General features: G+C 33.8%; 1 long non-coding RNA gene and 1 pseudogene across 1 annotated transcript; both read right to left on the minus strand.

Moving 5' to 3' along the window:
* Positions 1-3040: 3040 nt before the first annotated feature.
* LOC109238032 lies at positions 3041-5052 on the minus strand. Its single transcript, XR_002069693.1, has 2 exons — positions 4308-5052; positions 3041-3523 (listed from the first exon to the last, which is right to left on the minus strand). It is a non-coding gene; the product is annotated as an uncharacterized LOC109238032 (long non-coding RNA).
* Positions 5053-6382: 1330 nt separating this feature from the next.
* The window catches only part of LOC109238028, a 14270-nt pseudogene continuing 10736 nt past the window's right edge, over positions 6383-9916 (minus strand).

The raw sequence follows: 9916 nt of genomic DNA on the forward strand, positions 1-9916 counted from the left end.
GCTTTTAGGAGATTTCTTAGTGAAACAAAGGAATAAAAAAATGATGTTTTATGTATATTACTGATTCCTATAGTTTTTGTAGCATACTATGACTCGATTCTCGATCTAATGATAAATAGGCATCTATTATTCATGATACTATTCATAGCTTTGCAGAAAGAATCTATTTAGTCATTTTATGAAAATGACTAGTTTCCTACTATACATTAAGTTAAAAAAATTCTCCTCAAATAGGAATATGTTTTCTTTTGTGCTCTTACTTTTCAATCCTCAATACCAACATTTTCATTGTTATTTTTCTGTTGTACGTAGTACGTTTTTACTTGCTATGTCGAGTGTAATTTGTGCCTTTTAATATCGAAACTAACAAAAAAATTAGTGGATTTCCAATATAATTAATTATATTTCATATTTAAATGTTAATAATTGATGCATCACGAAAACTTATACAATAAAAGTAATTTACAAGATTATTTTATATTTTATACATATAAAATATTTTTCAGCACACACGTACTACTCCAGTTACTAGTTATATTTCACCAGCACATTTGCTATAGTAATATTTATTGTCACGATTGAAATTTAAATCTTACTCTCCTTTCCTAAAGAGTAACTATTGGTTTCTGACAGCGGAAAGCATTCTCTTTTGATTTTACTGTAGGCATAGGGGTCTACTAAAGTATTCCTCATATTGTTACATGTAAAGAGAGAGAAGGAAATGTGATAATTGTTTATATATGGGGAACAAGTATAACTCGTTTTCCACATTGACATGTTTGGTCTTTCCTATTAACTTTACACTAGTATAGTACCCGCGTGATGCGCGGAAAATACGTAGAAAAAAAGATAATAAATTATTAACTTACTTGCTTAACAGAGTGAGTAAACTTTATGTGAATATTTCAATCATAACATAGTTGCTGCCATATTAATTTTCTATGATACTTCCCGAACAATTGCCTTGGATGAACAATATAAATATATATTAATAGTTTAAACTTACCGAAAGGAACATAAGTGAAGTTTGAATTTTCATTTATAAAGATATACTGTACTGCAAGTCTACTTTGGATGAATTCATATTTTTAATGACCTAAATATATATAGATTTGTCATTAATTTTTGATTTGAAAAGAGGCAAAACAGATTGTAAAGTATTACTATACATGAGAATTACATATAATCAAGTAAATAGCGTAAAGTAATGTGTGTATTCATCTCTTTTAAGACATTTGATATGTCGTTAAAATTGCATTATTTGAAGGAATAAGTTAGTGTTATTCCATTATGTTATTTATGTTATGTAATGCTGTTAAGAAAAAAAAAAGAGTTAAATGACAGGTAATGTTTCAAAGAAATAAAAAACTTTGATTAATTTAAAAAATTACAGGTAGTCGTAGAGACGATTCTCCCACTCAGCTTCAAATTTAACAACATAAACCCAAAAAGGTTCACTTGGCCAAACCTCGTGATAAATATCAGTTAAAATACTACCTAAAGGTTGTCCAAGTGAATCTACTAAAATTGATAAGGCTTCCCAATCATATAGTATAATTTTGTCTATAGCATCAATTAGTGCATCTCGAGTAAGCTGATAATTTGCAATATGTTCATCTAGTGCAGGCCTAAGCTCTGTAAATTTCTTTTCTCTTTCCCTTCGTTCAGCCCTTCGATCTCTTAACTTATTTTGTATCGACCTTGGGATATTCCTGATAATTTCAGGCTTTGAGTCAGAAGCATTATAGGAAAAAATGCTGCGACGGCGTACCCTTCGACGTTGTACCCTTTGTTGAATTTGAGCAGTCGTAGTTGGAGTAATTTGAACGTGTCCTTGTTCATCCATATCTGAAATAGGACTAAAGAAAGAATAAGAATAGCTACAACATGTCAATGTGATAACATAGTACATGCATATTATTTTGAAAGTTGCTCTGTAGTAGATATAGAATTTTGTATATTCATTTCCATGATACTATACTATATTGCAATAAAAAAACAGTAGTGAAAGCAAAAAAACAGTTATTCCAAAACTGTTATACCAAATAGATACTCGGTAACCAACAAATAGAAAAAATAGTTATTTGAAAAAGACCATACCGGATTCGAATGAATTAGATAAAAAACAGAAGGTCTATATGTTGACATATCGCCACAAAACTTCATCAACCAACATAATTAAATGTGAATAGAATGTGTATACTCATGTCTGACTTTGAAATATGTTATACATACGCTAATAGAACAAACTAAAAATACTAAAATGTTGTAGAAACTTCTTGCTCTAACTGCGGAAGTGATAAACTTTTCTTTGAACTTCTGCTAAGGTACAAATCATATATTTCATACCGTTGTTATCGGGAAAAAATTTACACACTTGAGGCTATGTTGATTTTGCTGAATATTTTTTTGAACGTAATATTGTTGGAAGAACCTCTGATTTCGTTGTTCTCTGAATTTTTTTGTTTTAAATCCTCCCTTATTATGTGCTTTTATAATATCATGGGATTACTATAGTGGGAAAGTGGTTATAGTGGGTAAGTGGGGAGGAATTTTGAAGGGAGGTGTGAAGTAGAGGGTTGAAAACGTGGGGAAGTGGTTAGTAGCATCACTTCTATCGACAGGAACAATAGCAAAATTCTTTGAGATTGCATAATTGTTGAGAAACTGTGCACCATCAGGGATATTAGCATCAGCAGCAGCTTGTTGATCACCAGCTTGCAACTGTAATAAATTATTCTGCCCAATACTTTGATCTTGTACTGAAGCTTCTACCAACTGTTGTGCAGCCCTTTTTGCATTCGGATAGTCCCTACCATCTCCTTTTAATTGTTAATACTCAACATGAAACTTGAGTTCCTTATTAGTGAGAGGAGAGATGTGTAGATCATAAAACTGGAGAAGCTAAGACAAGCTAATGAAGCAGTCAATCTTAACGTCTTTACTGTTGTCCAAACATGATTACCACAGCTATTGAGAGGAAACATAGAATGCCGATAATAAAACATTAACATAATAAATTTAAACTGCACAAATTGTATGAAGTTATTGATGGTGTGCCATCTTATAGTATAATTCAAAATGTGGAAGATGGAGATGTAGCAGCAAATTGTTTATTATGACGCAGAAGTTGTGCTCAATCAGAAATAATAAGACGCTCTCATAAACAGAAGCAGAAACACATTACATAATATCCAAAGAGAAGTATCTATATAAGCTGTGGTACATAAATTTCGGGCGGCAGATAGGGTAGGATGTGTCAAACCAAAAACAGAGACCACCATAAGACTAAAGTTATCAAAGGCGCGCTAAAGGCCTAAAGCGAGGCTCAAAACACGTTGAGCGTTTAGCTTTGTTTAACAGGTGCTTTAGTATTTTCATCAAGATGTTAAGCCATTGTTTTCTTTGGCAATAAGCGTAATCGTGAAATGGCAGCATTAAAAAATTGAAAACAGCCCCCGTAAGTTCTGAAAATCATCCAAAAATGCAGTTAAATCCTTCCAAAACGCAGCAGAAAAACAACCTGCAAATATCCATGAAAACACACATAAACCAAGCCCAAAACATCTTCTAAAAAATTCCAAAACACTGCTACTTCCAGCTCATAAATAAAAATACCAAAACTAAATACCTAATGACACAGGTAATTACTTTCGTTGATGTGAAAATAATAATATTGCATACATGTAATTACTTATGCAAATGCATAACTCCCAATCCTTATTCTCTATGATATGCCAAATCAAGCTATCGTCTAACCATTATATCAAATATAGAAGTAAATTTTTAAAGATACCAAACTGATGCAAAGATATCTCAAGTAAGGAGTAAATTTTGTAGCAGCCACACAATAAAATTAAGGTTACTGCTCACATTGACAAAAAATAACTTCTAACACTCTGCTGTTAAGAGAAGATAGATTGACTCTATTCTGAAACAGAGAAGCCTACTACAATGTGTTTATACATGTATTAATATGTGATTTCCCTTTAATATCAAGGTAGTCGTGCAAGAGTCATATATGTCATCAGAATTAATAAAATAGACTATTTTGGATGGAGGGATTTGGTCCTATTTCTTTAAAATTCACAACTCTAAACATTTGCATATGTAAGCAAAATTTGGATTTGAAACACAATGGGAATCACATAATTGTTCTTAATCTTCAATGGCTTAAGGTTTTACATGCTGTTGAAGATAAAGTTCCAGTTATATTTCATGCAGGAGTGAGGCGAGGAACAGACATATTGAAGGCCTTACCACTTGGCGCAAAAGCTGTTGTAGTAAACTAATTTGAAAGTTCTTACCTAAACTTTTCTAGTTTGTTAATCATTAGATTTTCCCTTTTCTGTAATCCAAAACAATATACCTCCAAATTGGTCGAGCATATGTGTATGGTCTGGCTGGAAAGGGGCAACATGGGGTAAAGCAAGTTATTGAAAAGGTGAAGAATGAACGTGAGTTGACAATGGCCCATTCTGTTTGCTGCACTATCAACGACATTACCAGAAGCCACATTAAAAAAAATAAAGAAAAATAATGTAGGATGTAGTTTTGTAGTGGAAGATCGGTCAAGGTTGTTCGCTGATTAAATGTGAGGCTTAAGTTAATTTTGTGTTGTTATGAAGTTGTATTTTTTTTGACAAACGCTAAAGTTCACTATAACATATAATCCAAAGTAATTACGTTGTGTTTTCAAATGAAGCAGCACGGACATGCCAATAGAAGATTGTATCCGATCGCCTAAAAAGAAATCACATTGAATAGATAAATATAGGTGAAGTTAGAACGAACAAATCATAACTTAACTACGGAGAACGACATTTTTGATATTTTATCTCTGGTAATAATAGAATTTGGTATTTTCAATATTATTTCCATAAAAATAGGTAGAGATTATAAAGAAGGCATAAATTAGAGAAATAGGCAAAAAGTTAACAGGATTCAATTAATGTAAAAGCATAAGTAATAAGTGGAATAAAGACGGACAACATGTGCAAAGGTGCAAATCACTGAAGCAATGAAAGGAAATAATAATATTAAGAAACTGAACAAAAGAAAAAACACAGCGACAAAGAGAGAATGGGTAAGTATCAAAATAGAAATAGAAGGTTACATTCTCAGAAAAAATAAAGAAAACGTGGACATAGCATGTAATCCGATGAGAAAGTTTCGAACTTTTAACTAACCTGAGCTGTTATTATGGCAGATTTATAACCGTTTATCATTCCTTTTTCGGTAAATGTTGAAGCAGTAGACCAGTTCAACTAACTATAATTTGATTCAGAATTTGATGTAGGTCCCTTGAAGAGAATGTATATTTTAAAGAGAATTTAGCATGACAGAATAATTAAAATACAACTTCTTATGAGACAACTTTGTGAGATAATTATTTATTAATATTGCGGAAAACATAATTAATGCAAGCCATAGAAAATACAGTTTTTAAATAAAAAGAGGATATCTACTTAAACAAATTGGTAAAAAAAGCAAGTGTCAAAATAAATTGAGAGTATTTTCCAAAGAAACAGAAAAAAAACAGTAAAATTAGTATACTGAGAAAAGCCATCATCCTTTTCAGTTTGATAAGCAAAGAAGTACCTTTAGTGAATAGTACCGAGAAAGTGCAAAAATAATTCATTTCTTTACAAAGATGGGAGAGCAAGAAATTACACTTAAACTCCTTTAGCTAAGTAAAGAAGTCGTTAAAGATTATATAAGTATCCAGATTATGTCCGTTATATATTTTAACTATTAATCCAAATATTGGAAGAACCAAAAGTGAATTGTTGTAGTATATTGAAATATTCTACAACCAATCAAGAAAGTAGGTTTAAAAATTCGTGACCAGCATAACAACAATTGCAGAATTTGCTATTTAAAATTAAAGATGCAAAATAGTTGTAAGTAAAAGAAATTGATTTGTAATACCTTTTCATCTTGTAGAACCAATTCAAAGGAGAAATAAGTGTATGAATTGTAACAATCCAGGGCTTCCCATAGACGAACAACTCGACATTTAAACATCTGTTGCATCCTCGAAATTGTTATATCCTTAATGGAAAAAATGTGAGTAGCCATATTTTGCATAAGCGCTAAAAAAACTTGAAATCAAATGACATCATTAGGAAGGATAGAATTGAAGTAGCGTATATTATTGGAAGAAATATATCTTTGCGAGTTATTTGTTAGTAGATGTAAACATTAAGAAGTTAATACTTCAAAGTAACTGAAAATAGTAACAACAAATGATGATGAGATAAAAGTTAAGCTTACCAATTGAAGTTGTCAACTATTGTTTCTGAAGATTATTTCCAATATGGTTTAGCAAAGACAGAAGCATGACAACCAAAATTGTTCCGAAAATATATCAGATTTGCTATCATTCTCCAAGTAAATTACGGAAAACCTCTTTGTAAACCACATTTATTGCTTTATTTGAAATTTGTCCATCATCGTCATAAACCAAAATCTTTAATCCCTTTCTTTTTGTAACCCGTGATAGAGCAACGTAAAGCTGGCCATGTGTGAATACCGATTTTTTCAAATATAACCCAACATGAGATAAAGATTGTCCTTGACTTTTGTTTATCGTCATTGCAAAGGATACAACTATTGAAAATTGTCTTCGTTGGAATTTAAAAGGTATTCTTGCATCAGATGGAGCTAATGACATTCTCGGAGTGAAGACCTTTTGTCCAGCCATATTTCCCGATAAAATTTTTGCTTCAATAACTCGATTTCCGAGTCTAGTGATGATTAATCTTGTTCCATTACATAGCCCTGAAGATGGGTCTATATTTCTCAATAACATCACTGGGACACCCACTTTCAAAGTGATAACATGATTTGGAATTCCAGAACACTTAATAGTGTTTAGGAATTCAGGTGTATGTACGTGTTCCAAACCTGTAAAAGCATCGTCTGACATGCAAATTGTATCGGAACTAAAAAATGTTTTTGGTTGACTTTTGTTTAGTGAAACCATGTATTCGTTGATTGATTCAACCATGTCAAGAGTGGGAGCAAGAATTCCTCTTTGTTGCAGGTATGTTAAATCACTGCAATGACTTAAAAAATCTGGATATGTAGTTTCCACAATCGCAGAAATTGGATCACCACAATCATTTATGATAAGATCATCAGGGATGTGAACTTTATCGATACCATCAACAGAATTTCCAAGCATACCATCACCTATTGCTAAAATCCAATCAGAAAATTGTCTTAGATCATTCAAATGTGAATCCACCTGATTTCCTTCCAACCTCATATTTTTTGATAGCTTTAAGACTTGACAGTGATTCCACAAATATGAAGAATTAAGGGTAGCATTAACAATATCTTGTCTAGTACCTTTTGGAATGACTGGAAGTATTTGTCTAAAATCACCACCAAGAACAACGGTTTTTCCTCCAAATGGACGATCTAAATTGGTTGCATCTTTAAATCTAAGAATATCTCTTAGAGTTCTGTCTAGAGCTTCAAAACAATATCTATGCATCATTGGTGCTTCATCCCAAATAATTAACTTTGCCTTGACAATCAATTTTGATAAAGGAGTACCTTGTTTGATATTGCATGTTGAATCTTCAGTTGCATTGAGTGGGATTGCAAATCTCGAATGAGCTGTTCGGCCTCCTGGTAACAAAAGAGATGCAATTCCGCTGGATGCAACTGTTAACACAATATCTCCTTTAGATCTTATGGCAGAAGATAAAGTTCTCCAAATAAATGTCTTCCCGGTTCCTCCATGACCATATAAAAAGAAGAATCCACCTTTGTCCTCATGCACTGCTTTGATAATTCTGTCATAAATTAACTTTTGCTCCATTATCAATTTAACCAATAATTCTTCATGTTCCTTAGACAAAGAGCACCTTTTATAACGCAATTCTTCACAGATTAGTCTATTCGTGTTGTCAATTTCCTCTTCATTGAAAACCGGTGTTGGCATTGTTGGAAAATCGTATAACGTTCTTCCGCAACCTTTTAAAAAAATTTCCAACTTTTGTAGACAACGATTCTTTAGTTCATCGTTTGTTAGCTCATCCTCTAAAATAACAAAAGTATATAATTAAGTAATTAATCATAAAAGTATATAGTTGCCATGAGTCATATAAAGATAACATCAAAATGATTTCCTTTGAAAATAATAAAAGCAAATTAATGTAACCTTAATTCGTTTGAAGGCTACATCGATTATGTCTCCAACAAAATATATTAATAATTAATCGCTCATAATTTGCAAGCATAAATGTATATCGTAGAATAGAGTAACATTTAATTTGTATGCACAAGTAATGTAAAATTTAACAATTTTATAATATTAAAATCTTATGTAGAAGGTCGAATTGTATACCTGGATTATCCAACATTCTTCTTTCTTCATGTAAGATATCATCTGATAATAAAATCCATGTTGCCTCCCAAACACATTCTGGTCGTGACATTGAATTGGATAATAGTAACATAGCAAATAATTGCCTAAGATATGATGGCATTCCCCAGTTACTTGCCTCCTTTATGGCATCCACATACTCTTTGTCATCATCTAATAAACCCAGTGCATAACATGTGTCACGACCCAATTCCCAACCCGGTCGTGATGGCGCCTCTCGTGAAGACAAGGCCAGCCAACAGAACAACAACGCCTCTTTCAAAATTTTTTAAACATAAATGATTGGATAAATACAACTTAATGACAATAACAATCGATATATATACGACCCAACACAGCCCGACCGGGGTGTCACAAGTCACGAGCATCTAAGGAAGTCTGGACACGACCACAGGGTCAATAATATACAGAATAAAGTTTAGAATCAAAAGACGAAGTCCGGTGCCGCGAACGCCGGCGGTCACCTTGCTCAGCTACGATAGCAAATCCTCAACCAGCTCAAACCCGCTACCGGGTAACCAATACCTGCATCTACACGCGAGGTACATGGAGTAAAGTGAGTACTCCAACTCAGTGAGTAATAAAGGTAAATAATAACTGAGCGGCAAGAAATCACGAAAGGCACTCCATCATGCTATATAGAACAGTGCTACCCTTTGAGAAAACAGTAAAACCGTGAAATCCTTTAGAAAATCTATCTGGGCTCAGTTAAAACCTCTTTTGAAAATGTCTTTTTCAACAGTTAAGCAAATGAATGCGAAACAGATAGTGCAAGTCAGCACATAAGTCAGCCCCTCGGGCACAACACTCCATCAACAAATAACACCAGGGTATCAGGTAAGCAGTGCAAGAAGTAGCATAGAAGCGAATGAAATGCGAGTGCTGAATGTCATGACACGTAATACAAACAGGAACCAGTGCATGAGTGCAATGCAATGCATATGACCGCTGCGGCGTGCAGCCCGGGCCATCCATATTTAACGTCGACGGCGCTCACTGGGGGTGTGTACAGACTCCGGAGGGGCTCCTACAGCCCAAGCGCAATATCAAGCCATCTCGTGGCATCAACCAGGCCCTCGGCCTCAAAATCAATGTAACACCGCTGCGGCGTGCAGCCCGAGCCATCCATAGTCCAGAAATGCACATGTAACACTGCTGCGGCGCGCAGCCCGATCCATTCTCAGTCCAGAAATGCACATAAGCCACTTGGGCAATACAACATGGTAGTTCTCAGCTCAAAACGTCAATAAAATATTGTTTCAGTTTTCAAATCTTAGAAAAATGGCTGAGTTTGCAAAAGAGTATTAAAACCTTGGACCGAGATCAAATAATATGCAAAGTAATGCGAAAACAGTGATATCAATCCCTGAAGGATTCACATAGTTGGCACGAAGCCCAAACATGGCAATCAACCCAAATTATGATGATAACAAGTAGTTTCAGTCAAATACGTAGTAATTTCATCAATCGGGACGGACCAAGTCACAATCCCCAACGGTGCTCTACCCCACGCTC

The sequence above is a fragment of the Nicotiana attenuata genome, unplaced genomic scaffold (genome assembly GCF_001879085.1).
Source record: "Nicotiana attenuata strain UT unplaced genomic scaffold, NIATTr2, whole genome shotgun sequence".
NCBI classification, from domain to species: Eukaryota; Viridiplantae; Streptophyta; class Magnoliopsida; order Solanales; family Solanaceae; genus Nicotiana; species Nicotiana attenuata.